Source organism: Typopeltis vanoorti, chromosome 6 (assembly GCF_054136105.1).
Source record: "Typopeltis vanoorti isolate ZY-2024b chromosome 6, IOZ_Tvanoo_1.0, whole genome shotgun sequence".
Classification (NCBI taxonomy): domain Eukaryota; kingdom Metazoa; phylum Arthropoda; class Arachnida; order Uropygi; family Thelyphonidae; genus Typopeltis; species Typopeltis vanoorti.
Window position 1 is genome coordinate 136203087 of NC_143554.1, and position 13330 is coordinate 136216416.

Sequence of the window (13330 nt, forward strand, 5' to 3'; positions counted from 1 at the left end):
AGATTCGTCCTTTATATTATTCATTATCAACTCAATGAAGCTAGTATTCAAAGATGATGCATACCAGAACAGTAACGTGATCGAATAGCATCTTTTAAAGTGCTTTTTTTATGACATTATTTTTTGACATGAGTCAGAGACATGGAAATTGACAACTGTAAATAGGAAACCAAATTCGATCATCTTCAAAGCTTTTGAGTAAAATATTAAAATATTGTGGCCGCAATATGGAAATTAACATTTTCAGGTAACTTTACAGTTTAAATAAAAAAAATAAAATAAAAGAATAGAAGCGTTGAGAACGAGCTAGACCACGTATGTTATTTGCTTGCTGCCATTTTACAAGAACAACAGTAAAAGTGAGGTGTTGTCTGCAGCGCCTTTTGCGACAAAATGACCAAGTACAACTTTTAAAATAATTCTGTATTTAAGTTAAGAACTAATTTCAGTGTTACTCTTCATGAATTTTATTTTCTTGGCATTGAAATACGGGTTGTATTTTACATAAATATTCATGTGTGAATAATAATAATTATCATTCTAGTGTAGTTATTTGTAAAGCAGTGATATAGTGGATAAGGAAATGACTATTCATGATATTTTTTATTAAAATTACTCCAAATAATTTCTGTGAAGCAGTCTATAAATCGCCTATTTACAGCGTACATGTAAAATAGCATTATGCCTAAAACTATTCTACAAGGTCGAGAAATGCTACAAACGTGATATCGATATGTAATAATAGAGAATCACCGTTATGTTCACATAAGCTGATCATGTGATTTGACAGCTGTTATTTCAGCTGTCAAATCACATGATCAGGTTTTTTTTTGACAGCTGCGTTTTTACTAAAAGTCGATATTTTTATACTTTAATATGTCAAGGCCATTGTTGTATCTCAGTATATGTTCCTTGAAACAGCAAGTCACGCATGATTGAAGTGACGTTTTGGAAGACAGGATGTGACTCTTCTGCTTTGTTCGACTTTGAAATGCGTAGGAGTCACATACCAATAATAGTTTAATGCAGCAGAGTTCATTTCTCTCGACTTCGTAATCGAAAGAGAAAGGACGTAACGTAGAAAACAGAAAGTAAGAATTATGCTCAGAAATATTCATAAATGACTTCAAGTATTTTTGCTTAATTTGTTTTGTTGCTTTTAATGCTCTATTGATACGTTTCATATCAAACTTTCATCAGACTAACAGTAATATTTTAATTTGATTATTTTAGCTAAATATGGAGAAGATAATATTAGGGATAATGATTATCGTTTGTATCACCACAAGTATGGCAGCTGTAGGAACTGGTGGGATGAGTAAATATCTTTTTTGAATTATTCTGCTTTAAAATTTCCTTATTACATCTTGTCCTTCCTATTAATTTCGACTTTGAAATCGTGTATTACTTTGTGTAGAAATTGTTTTCTCTACCTCAAAAGGGCACACTTGCTTCTGGAGGAGAAGAAATTTTTAATATGATAAGTAACGAATTTTTTAAACGCAATAATATTCCATTTGAGCGAAATTCAGTTCGTATTAATTGGGTTTCCCAATAGGAATTGTATCAACAGAGTTATATAAAATATCTATTTCAGCTGAGGAAGACACACTGAAAAGGCGTAACTTAGTCAGTTGGTAACGCAGCTATAATCTGATGAAAGAGATTATCGAAACGGCCAGCATCCCGTTATTAATACTGCTAGTGTTAATATGGAATAATGATGATAAATATGGAATAATGTTTGCATTATTCCATATTTGGGGTGTTTCTCCTTTTTTGATGTAGTCTGTTTAAGAGGATTTGCAATTCGTCTTATTGAATATATGTACAGATACGATTGTGGTCTGAAATGTTCTCGGCCTAACAATGAAAAAAAAGAATTTATAATTTTAAAATTATTTTGATTTTTCAACATAATCTCCCTTAAGACTAATACATTTATTCCAGCGCCATTATCCCGTTCCTGTAGTGGTTCTCAGTAAGATCTACAAAATACTTCTCTACAGCTGCAATCACCTCTTGAGTCGAAGAAAAACGCTGAACCAGCGAGGAAGAGTTTTACTTTTGGGAAGAGATAGAAGTCAGATGGAGCCAAATCTAGGGAATACGGTGGTGTTCCAACAATTCATAGTGAAGATCCCTTAATTTTTCCATTGCCAAAACACGTTTGTGGGCAGATGCATTTTTGCCTGATGTGCACTGATGAAAGATGATTTTTTCTTCTGCAAACCGGGTCTTTCCTCTAGTCTAGTTAAAAGATCGGAATAATATTCTTCGGTTATTGTTTTACCCTTTTCAAGATAATTAATAAACAAAATGCTTTTAGCATCCCAAAACACCGATGTATTAAGGTCGTCTTTTTGTTCTAATTAGGGAAGTCCTTTGCTTTTATTGTGACAGCCTATCTATGTCTTCTGAACATTTGTATCGAACTTTGAAGTTTCTGGCTTCCCCAAGAATATCTTTGCATCTTTGATCCACAAAAATTGGAAATTGTTTCCTGTTTTTGCTTTCCTAGCTTGCTACAACATATTCTGGTTGAATAGTGTTAAATACTCAGATAGGAAAATTGGTGTATTGCCTTGCGATGCTTTCATGTCCTTGGCTACTGTTTTTTTCACTCCGCTGGTTTTTATGAGATTGTCTTTTGTGGACTCGTTTCTCAGACGAACTATGACTAGTGCTGGTCGTGACAAGCCTTGTTCTTTGGTATTCCTGGCAATCCGATTTATGGTGTGAATATCGTCATGTTGTACAGGATGTCAATTGTATGGCCTAACTTTAAGCCTACGTCTCTGAGATTTTCTGCAGTCAGAAAGACCGTTTATGAAATGATATTATGTTGTTGCTGATTTAAAAGTTCGTATTCTAGTTTTAAATTCTTGGCGTATTTCGAGGTTTCTTTCATCAAATTACGTTGCCTGTCAGTTAGTACCTTAATACTTATTTTGATGTCTTTAACCGTTTGCAAGATGTCTTTCACTGCTAAATTATTATATTTAACAAAATCCTCTTGGATAAGACCTACTAAGTCTTGTTGGTTGTTATAGTCTTCTCTAAACAACCGTTTTATAGTAGAAAATTAATGATAGTATATTTAATAATAAAAAATAATAATAATATATTTCTTTTAATTCAATGATTTTTTTTATTAAAGTTATGAGTGCATATTATGTATTTACAAAACACATTCTAGTTTTTTTTACAGTGAATTTTATACAAATTGTTCCGTTTTTTTTATAATGTGTTAATAATAGTTACTATAAAATGGTAATTTATAGTGTGCAATTGGATAAGATTACATTTTTTAACAGCATTTACAGTATAACAGTAAGTTATATATATTTTACAATTTTTGCTTTTAATGTTTTAACCGCTGTAACGCAGCACTTCAATGTAATAAATAATTCTTTTTTTTTCTTACTTTCTGTTGATCTCGGTTGAGATGTAATGTCTCAACTTGCATCCTCGAAGCTTTTAATGAACTTATCAGAAGATGACACGAGTTAGATATATGTATTTTTTTTATTGGTTTGATTGCTGTGTTGGAAGTAGGCTGATGTTTGGGAGGTCAAATGAATGATCTGAAAGGTCTAATTAAAGTGAAATTGCCGATATATTCTAGTGTTATTGCATGTCTTGATGGTTCACATTCATTTTTACTGTGGTCTTCTTTTTGAAATAATTAGGAGACTTTGTTTTTCACTGTGGCAGCTTTTCTATGTCTTCTGAGCTTTTACTTTGTATTGGCTTTGAAGTTTGTGACTTCCTCAAGAATATCTTGGCATCTTTGATCCACAAAAATTGGTAATTTGCTTTCTGTTTTTACTTTTCTTGCTTGCTACAACAGATTCTGGTTGAATGGTGCTAAATATTCGGATAGGAAGATTGGTGTATTGTCTTGCAATGCCTTCAAGTCCTTGGCAACTGGGTTTTTCTGTCTGCTGGCTTCTGTGAGATTGTCTGTTGTGGACTTGCTTATAAGACGAACTATGACTGGTGCGGGTCGTGGCACGCCTTGTTTTGCTCTTCCTAGGAATCCGATTTACGGTCTGAATGTTGTTAAGCTGTAGGGGGATGCCAATTGAATGGCCTAATTTTGAAACTACGTCTCTGATGTTTTCTGTAGGTACAGTTTCAGGAAGACCGTTTATGACAAGATCTTCTTTATGTTGTTGCTGATTTAAACGTTCATATTGTAGTTTTAGAGAATGAAGTTCTTGACGGAATTTGGATGTTTCTTTCATCAAATTGTGTTGCCTATTATTTAGTGCATTAATGCTGATTTGTCTTTTATCGTTTGCAACACTTCAATCACTGCTAATTATGTTTGACCAAATCTTCATATTCGTTAGATGTTTTTGTTATTTGTTCATTCTGTTTGTCAAAGTGTTCTTGCACAAAATCTACTAAGCTGGCTTTTATAGTTTCTAGCCCGTTTTCTATTAGTATATTTAAAGAGTTGGAATTATAGGACTCACTTGAATTTTTTTGTCTGTTCAGTTCGTCGTCTGATTTTGCCTCCGGTATAATCGGCTGCGTCGTAAGTGGCTGCCTAAGGTGCGTTTCTTTGTTCTTCCTGCACTTCCATTCCTCGCATGTTGCATTGGATTTACGTTGCCAGGTTGTTTCTGAAAAGCCAGCACATTTTAAGTGTAGAATCCTACTGCATTTCGTACAGATTATACGATTTCCGTCTGACGATAAATCCTCTAGGCATTTGATACACTTCATGACTCACCTTTCTTCCCTTGAGCCAAACTGTGTCGTGATTGCAAAGATGGCGACATCCTTTGTTCTTAGCTCGTTGTTGACCGCGATCCTCTCTGTTCACTTTTCAACAATTCGAAATTTGGTTTCTTCTTAGCCTATTTCGGGGAATTTTATGTCACTGTCTTCGGCGTGACAAGTAGAATTACTTGGGAACACTTTCAAATTAAAAACAGGAGTTGGAATCACTTTAAAACTATAAAAAACGGGAGCAGCGATAACACCATGCCCCCGTTCGTATGCCTACATAGCGCCCTAATAATAATAATAATAATAATAATAATAATAATAATAATAATAATAATAATAATAATAATAATAATAATAATAATAATAATAATTTACAAGAATTAAATGAGTTTGATTCAATGTCAATTCAATCATTGAATTTGAGCAATATTGTTAATGTGATTCCCACCGGTAAAAAGTTGTAAAACTATTGTTAAAACTACTTTACTGCATTGAGTGGATCGCTTTTCCTAACCTATTCAAACATCTTCCGAATTTAATATTTACTGGGGGCTATATTTTTCTTAGGGAAAATTTTAATGTTGCCTAAAATTTTAAACATGATATAAATAAATCTGTTTAGATACAGTGATGTTATTTTCTTTCAGAGAGATGCAGTGGATGTCCTGATGTTAACTGTTTTGCACCACCACAAAATTTATGTGGAGACGAATGTAAACCGGGTACTGTATGTTGCTTGAAAACATGCGATTATGAGTGTGTTTAACAAGCTGGTCCTGGATGTCATTAATGAAGTCATTCTGAAAGAAAAGAATGGATTTTAAACTGTAAACTAAAATAATCACTTATTTTAGTTTACAGTTTATTTCTATAAAATAAACTGTAATTATTTTATTTCTATAAAATAAAATAATTCTATAAAAATGTATGTTATCTATTTCATATTGAAATATTGTAATTACTCAGCAAAATAATTTCAGCAGATAAATGTAAATTTTATTTGGAAACTTTCCAGTATAATAGTCTGGCCTTCTTTTGTACACTCTCTTCAAAATATTTCGAGAATAAAGAAAGAGATATATATATATACGTTGTATAATTAAACATTACTAAAAGTCAAATTCCCTGAGTTCTCGGGATAGCGAAAAATTGCTAATTAGTTTTCTATGGATGAAGCATTATATTGTTGAACGGAATTAGTAAATTAGATAAATTAAATAATAAATGAAGAAATTCCTTCAATGATTTTGACATTATTTTTTAATGTCCAAAATCCTCTATTATCATCTATTATCTATTAATTAATGTCTATCATCTAATGACATTCACCAAAATCACAGTTCGTGAATGACTTGATTGCAGGATTCCCAAATCTGATTTGTGAACCACAATCGAAACCAGATGTATGTCTTCTGAGGACATAAGTTCGGTCGCTCACCTATCAAGGTGTGGTTTTAAATTTTACTGTAACAGCATTGTATGCATGTATTTAGGTAGCATATGAATTTCATCGCTCAGTCGGATACACTAAACTAATACCGACTTATTTACTAGAAGCTTCAAAAAAAGATTGAAAAAAAAAGTTTGGTTTCAAGAGTTATTCCGGATTATAGTTTATTTATAAATCATCAATACCCTTTCATCGACATATGTTTCTTGAATAATAGAGGTCCAAGTTATCTCTAATAGAATCATAAAGTTGATTTCAATAGCTAATTTGAAATAAAAAAAATCTTTTATAGTTCTTATAAGAACTGGGCGATGGACTGAGTCCTTGACTCTTTCTCCCGTCATCTGAATGAAGTAAATCTGTGTGGATGGAGTGTTATTGAGCTAAAAAGCTCTAGTCATGGCTGGGTAACGGCAATAGCCGAGCCTCAGTTAAAACTTCATTGGCTACAGCATTGCCATTTGTTACCCTGGAAGTCCTAAAAAGGACTTTAATATCTCAATCTCCTCTATCTCTCTTATATAAATAGTAAAAAGGTGTGCAAATTTATTACTGAAATTCTTTGAATTAGAATTAAATTAAAAAAGGTTTATTTTACATTATTTTAATAAAAATGATTAAATAAACTTTTTAATATATGAGAAGTCGCTTTTTCAAAATCAGCCTTAGGTAGATTTAGATTTTCGTGCATCCAATTTATGCGAAATCACCTACTTTGGATGATATCAGAATCTTCTTAATACCAGTCAATGGTATATTGACACTAACTCAAGTTCTGTTTACAGGATAAAATCAACTTTATCTGCAAATTGCGATAAACCGTGATCGATTTTCATAATATTGCGAGAAAAAAAAACTTTGCAGATACGTATGAATCCATTTAACTCACTGCAGTCAAAAACAGCACATTTGAATTCTTCTCGTAGCACAAAAGAATCGACGTCCTTCCAAATTTAAAGAGCTCAGATGAGGCAACGGGGATGGACTTTGGATAAATCTTCTTCAACAGTTGACTAGCACAGGGGAATTCGTCATCAGATATTTGCAGAAAATAAGACTCACATAGGGAAACGATGATTAGAGGGTTAATAAAGAATATCAGAGGAGAGGTCCAAAAACGTAACGTACGTCTTAAATGTCGAACCCAGAAAGAAACAACTAACTGCTTTGCATGTATGTTACATTACCAAGGAAGGACAACCGCAAATGGTATAAATAGTTATTGTTATCCATTTATACCATAAATCAGATGACGAAATGAGGTAAACTATTAATGAAAATTTTATTTAGAAAAGCCCTCAGGAAGGTAAATTGCTCACATTCTATTGTTTTATAACAGAATCAATCCACGATTATTATGGTTTGTTAAATATCAGCAGTGTTGCCAACCATCGCATATAGATGTTTTATCAGTTGAAGTGATCAAATGTAAGAGGCTCTTAAAAATGTTTTTAAGAACCTCTAAGATTAAATAATACCCTAACCTAATCGAATATGATTTAAAATTTGTTTTTATATAATTGCCTATGTTGCCCCTAATTCCATTGATCTCCGTAAAAAGAAGACCAAAATTTTGAGATAAAAAGTACAGGGTGAAGAATCCATGATTTATGAATGGACTGACCAGAAATACACATCACTGTCTTACACGCTTATTTGCTAAAGCCATTACTAAAACATTTCATACATCTGGGCTGGGAGCAAATGACGACCGTTAATAAATATACTGCGCTGAACAGTATTGTAGCAGCTAATGGAATCAAATGCACATGTGAAGGATTTGGGGGGGGCAAAACTCTTCACATGCCCAGAACTGGCCAACTGTAACAAAGGATAAAAACAACGTTTAAACATGAAAGAAAAGGAAAGTTAGAATAAAATGTAAAATAAATAACATCTCATAAGGCAAAAGATCGGTCATTGCTAGCAATAATTAACTTTTTCTTCCCCTTAAAAGTGGTCATTATACTTTGTCTGTTTTAACCAATACCATACGCTCCTGTGACAGGTCCCCAGGGCCTAACTGGTGTATTATGGTAAAAAAGGGTTCTACATTTATCTCTTTTCTAGACAAGCCTGTACTCATTATCATACACGCCTTCCTTTCTTTGGTTTTCCCAAAGACGTTCTTCATGCAGAATATCCACAGATAATACCTCATGCAATGTAGAAAAATGAGATTGTTTTCCCTGTTTGACTGGAAACACCATAGCTGTTGTCCTTTTATAATAACACTTCCATAACTCTGACGAATACTCTAGTGAAAACCGAAATGCTGGATGAATTTACGTGAGGTTATTCAAGCTTAGCATATTGTGATTATTTTGGTTTATATGAAAATGAAGTTATTACTATAACACATCACTTGTCTTTGTAATTTATTAGAATGAAAACTGATCACCGTGTAACTATGAAAGAAACGATGTCATAATCCATGATGATCTTACTCATAAGTGGGTCAATCGTTACGTTAAGTTAAAACGAAACATAAGTGGAGATTTAAGAAACGCAACTATGAACATCACGAACTGTGTTATTTAACTGGATGCCTTCTCAGAAAATCAGGATGTGTTTTGTGAAGGAAAAAGGAACCCGAATTACCAAAATGGGAACCAAGACATCTACTTGAAACTAAAATTTCCTCCCTCCATCTTAGAACACCTAGTAAACCTACGTTTATTTCAGATGTCTTCTATGTTTCTTAATGCCCGATTCGAGATTCCAGGCCGGATCTTTTAAAACAATTAGCGAATGTCGTTTATCTAATTTTGCTAAGGAGATAGTAACCCTAATAACTATTCAACTCATAACCAGGTTTTTGTAATAATGTGTACTTTCGTAGATTGTGTTTTTAATAAAAAGAAAAGGTATGGTGCGAACTGTGTGAATAACACATTTCCAAATCTTCGCCTATTCGGACTGGCCAATGTTCCACAATGGCGCGAACACTACGGATTTTCTCTTTGGCTGGATACACCTGATTTGTAGATTCTTACCAAGATGCTAAGAGCAGTTATAAAGCATTTTTTAACATTTGATTCAATTAGCATATTATACACAAGTAGAAAGTTTTCACCTGCCAGTAAGTTTGGTGTTTTATTCTTCCTAGCAATTTGAGAGTCCGCACAATCAGCAGACAGTATACGTAATCAACTCTTCATAGCCTCAGTTGTTTGGCTGTAAATCCCAGAACATTTGCAAGTCTGTTCAACTGATATCGTGGATGGGCTACGGATTTATTTGTTTGCTTATTTTTAACTCGAATGTATATAAAGCGATTAAACTTCATTAGAGAGAGTCATTTTTCCTGTTCACAATCGTTTCTATAAAATATTTAACAACTAATTTGATCAAGTGAATGAAAGTAGCCAAAAAAACTTTGAATAAGTTATGGAAACCAATCCATTGCATGTAAAAACCGTTTTGAAAGGTAGTATCGAGAAGTGTTTGATAATAGGAGGAAATCTGCACCCTCGTACAAACATTTACTTACAAGAAAGCTGATGCGTCATTCAGGGGTGTGACTCTTAGTAGGTGAAAGAAAATTATCCACCAAAAAGGGATTCTTATTAGTCTAGGAGATATCCAACAGGTGTCCTGAGTCGTTTATGAATGAGTAGAGAAATTTCTTGAATTTAGATTCTTAAGACGAAATGTTTGTCTATGAAGATCCGAAGACTACGTGCTTCCGTTTATATCTCTGAATAAATCTTGGTTTTGATAGCGATTTTGGTAGCGATATCCACTGCTATGAAGTGGTGTTTAAGATAGTGTATCGCTGGACGCATTATCTTCAATACTAATGATGTCACATTCGTTTTAATTAATTTCCTAACGAGTTTCCACCATTGAGGACACGTGCTCATTACCGCAATTTTACTCAGAACTTTCGTATCTGCGGATTTCAGATTTTAATTAATTAGTCGATTTCCAACCACACTTTAAGTTGAAACCGTTTTAAACAGTATCACTCCATATGCAAGCTTAATACGTTGGTTACTTTCTCATTCGTTTCAAGTCACTATTGAAGTAGCTTCTTACAGTAACAAGTCTGTTTTTTCTATGATCTATTTCCTTCATTTTGACCGTGATATTTTAAACACTTCCCACCCCTAGACTGTGAACCTGTCTCGTTTCATTAAATTTGATGTTTTATAATTTATCTCATTGAAACAATTTCCAAAATTAAAATTAAGTTAGCTTATGTATGTATTTTTATTATTTAGATTTTTTTAAAATATTTGTTAAATTAAAAACAAAAAAACAAAAAAAAGCGGTCTCACTCCATACGCATAAAGTAATTTATATGCAAAAAGTTGTTTATTTTCAGATATCTTATGGTCTTTCAGTTAAATGCAAGCAATATCCTAAAGTTCAATGTTTTGCACCACTAAGGAATCTATGTGGCGATGGATATAATTCAGATACTGTGTGTTGTACCATATGCGATTATAAGTGAGTTTAAGAAATCGGTCCAGCATGTCATTATTCAAGATTATCTAAAAACGAAGGAATTTAAAACGAAAATAAGCAAAAATTCACTTGATTCCTAATATTACAAAATGTACGTCATGAATTTCCATACTGAAATTCTGTTACATTTCAGAAATAAAATCTAACAAACAAATTTTAAAAAAATGTAAAGTCGCAATGAGAAACTTTAACGGAGTAGTAGCTTTTGTGTGTGTTTTTCCTTCACGTTAACACTATCTTCACGATATTTTGGAAAAGAATACATAAACAAAACCGATAATCATAATATTACATTAATATTACTGAAAACGAAATTCATAAAGTGCTCACAAAACAACGGAAATTGCTGATTATATCTCCATAGCTACACTAAAACGTGTAAGGTTTTATGAAAAATTACTGCTTTAGATCTGCAATCAATATGTAACACATACCTCGCATGGTTCTTCACGCAATTTACTGCCGATATTTTAAATTTCTGCCTGCTCTCTGACAATATATTTTCAAAAACATTTATATATATATATATATCATACATATATGCATACATCTTTAAGGCCCATCTTTCCTAATTGGGTTGTGGGGGCAACAGCTGCAAGAGGAACTTCCAATGGTCACGATCCTCTGCCACCAAGCTCAGGTGTTCAAGTGTTCTGGTGGGATTCCCAAACGTGTCCACCCAAGGTTTTAGATATAATCTATCCAGCGAGTCCTTGGCCTTCCACGTGGACTCCGATCCCTCTGGCTTGGCAAAGAGGACCTGCTGAGGGAGCCTCTCTTGTGGCATTCTGACCAGTTGCCAGTACCAACGTAACTGTGATCTCTCAACACGGAGAAGCAGCGGTTGAGTATTGAGGGTTTCCTGAATTGGGCTTCGGACTCTGTCGAGTCTTGTCAGTCCCGCTACCCCTCGAAGGAATCTCATTTCAGCCGCTTGGATTCGTGTCCGAATTCTTTCGGTCATTACCCAACTCTCATGACCATAGGTGAGGATGGGGACATAGACTGTATTGAAGACAGCCAGCTTTGCCTTCTGGCTTAACTCCCGCTTCAATACTACCAAACGGCCAAGCTCCCGCAATATTGAGCTTGCTAAGCCAATTCGAGTATCTAGCTCTACGTCCCAATTTCCATCGTTCGTGAATATGGACCCAAGGTATTTAAACTTCTTCACCTGCCTCATTGGGACTCCACTTACATGTAGAGTGCACTAGGATGGTTGTCTTGAGACCAAAATGCTTCAGTTTTGGCAACACAGATCGTCATTCTGGCATCTGCACAAACAGATACAAACCTATTCAGGGTCCGCTGGAGGTCATCTATGGAAGAGCTAAGCAGAACCAGGTCATCTGCAAAAAGCAGACGTCCAATGCTACATCTTCCAATTCTGATACACTCACTGCCTCGGCTGTGCCTATCAATCCAGTCCCTAAATATTATGAAAAGGAGGGGTGACAGAACACACCCCTGGAGGAGGCCAATGGAGACTGTGAAAGGTTCAGACTTTGTGCTGTTTACCCTGACACAAAACTCTGGGTATTCATACAGGGACTTGATGGCAGCTAATATGAACACCACTCCATACTCCCGTACTACTTGCAAAAGCTTATCCCGAGGAACAAGGTCGTATGCCTTCTCCAAGTTCACAAAACATGTGTAGACATTCTTGGCATATTCCCAAGATTTCTCAAAGACTTGCCTTAAATTGAAGATTTGGTCAGTTGTGCTTCTAGCAGGACGAAAGCCACATTGTTCTTCCCGGAACTGACTCAACTATGCTCCTGCACCGTCATTCGAAGCACCTAGCATACACTTTCCCAGCAGGATGGGCAGAGAGAGAGATGCCACAATAGTTACTGCAATCCTTCTGGTCTCCCTTCCTGAAGACTGGTATTATTATGCCTCTCTGCCATTGCTTTGGTGCTTGCCCAGATATCTAAGCAGCCTAACACACACGAGTCAGCCAGAGAACACCGTCTCGATTTAAGGCTTTCAGCATTTCGGGCCGAATTTCATCATCGCCAGCAGCCTTTCCCGATTTTAGCGATTTTATTGCTAAATGGACCTCTTTTGCTGTGAGACTAGTCATTGCCCCGATCTGCACCTCTTGGATGTCCAGAACTGCTACCCGGGTTAAGAAGGCTCTCAAAATATTCCCTCCATCTGTGGAGGATATCCTTCTCGGTTGTTAAAAGTGCACCATCAGAGGCCTTAATTGCCCTTGCTATGCACGATTTTCTCCCTCGAAGGCAGCGGATGGTCTGCCAGAATACTTTGTTTGCATTTGTATAGGATGAGTCTAATCTTTCTCCAAAGGATTCCCAAGCCTTCTGCTTTGCTGTCTTTACTGCCTCAGCAGCAGCTTTTCGTGCCTCAGCATACCGCAAACGCATATCGGGTGACCTTACCCTGAGCCATGTTAGGGAGGACTCCTTTTTTGCCCAGGCAGTTTTTTTGGACTTTTTGGTTCCACCAAGGTGACTTTTCTCACTGCCCGTTGCCACGCCGAGCCGCTTTCTGCCACAGCATGAGAGTGCAGAGGCAGTGACAGCTGTTCTAAACAGCTTCCACTCCTCCTCAACATTTGTAGTATGATTGGGAATCTCTTTGAACCTGGAGGAAATGTCATCTGCAAAATTCTTCCTCACAGCCTCATTTTCCAAT

At 35.2% G+C, this 13330-nt stretch overlaps 1 long non-coding RNA gene across 1 annotated transcript; it reads left to right on the forward strand.

Moving 5' to 3' along the window:
- The first annotated feature begins 932 nt into the window (after nucleotides 1-932).
- LOC150105973 (uncharacterized) lies at nucleotides 933-5750 on the forward strand. Its single transcript, XR_016548414.1, has 3 exons — nucleotides 933-1091; nucleotides 1234-1318; nucleotides 5391-5750. It is a non-coding gene; the product is annotated as an uncharacterized LOC150105973 (long non-coding RNA).
- Nucleotides 5751-13330: the final 7580 nt, after the last annotated feature.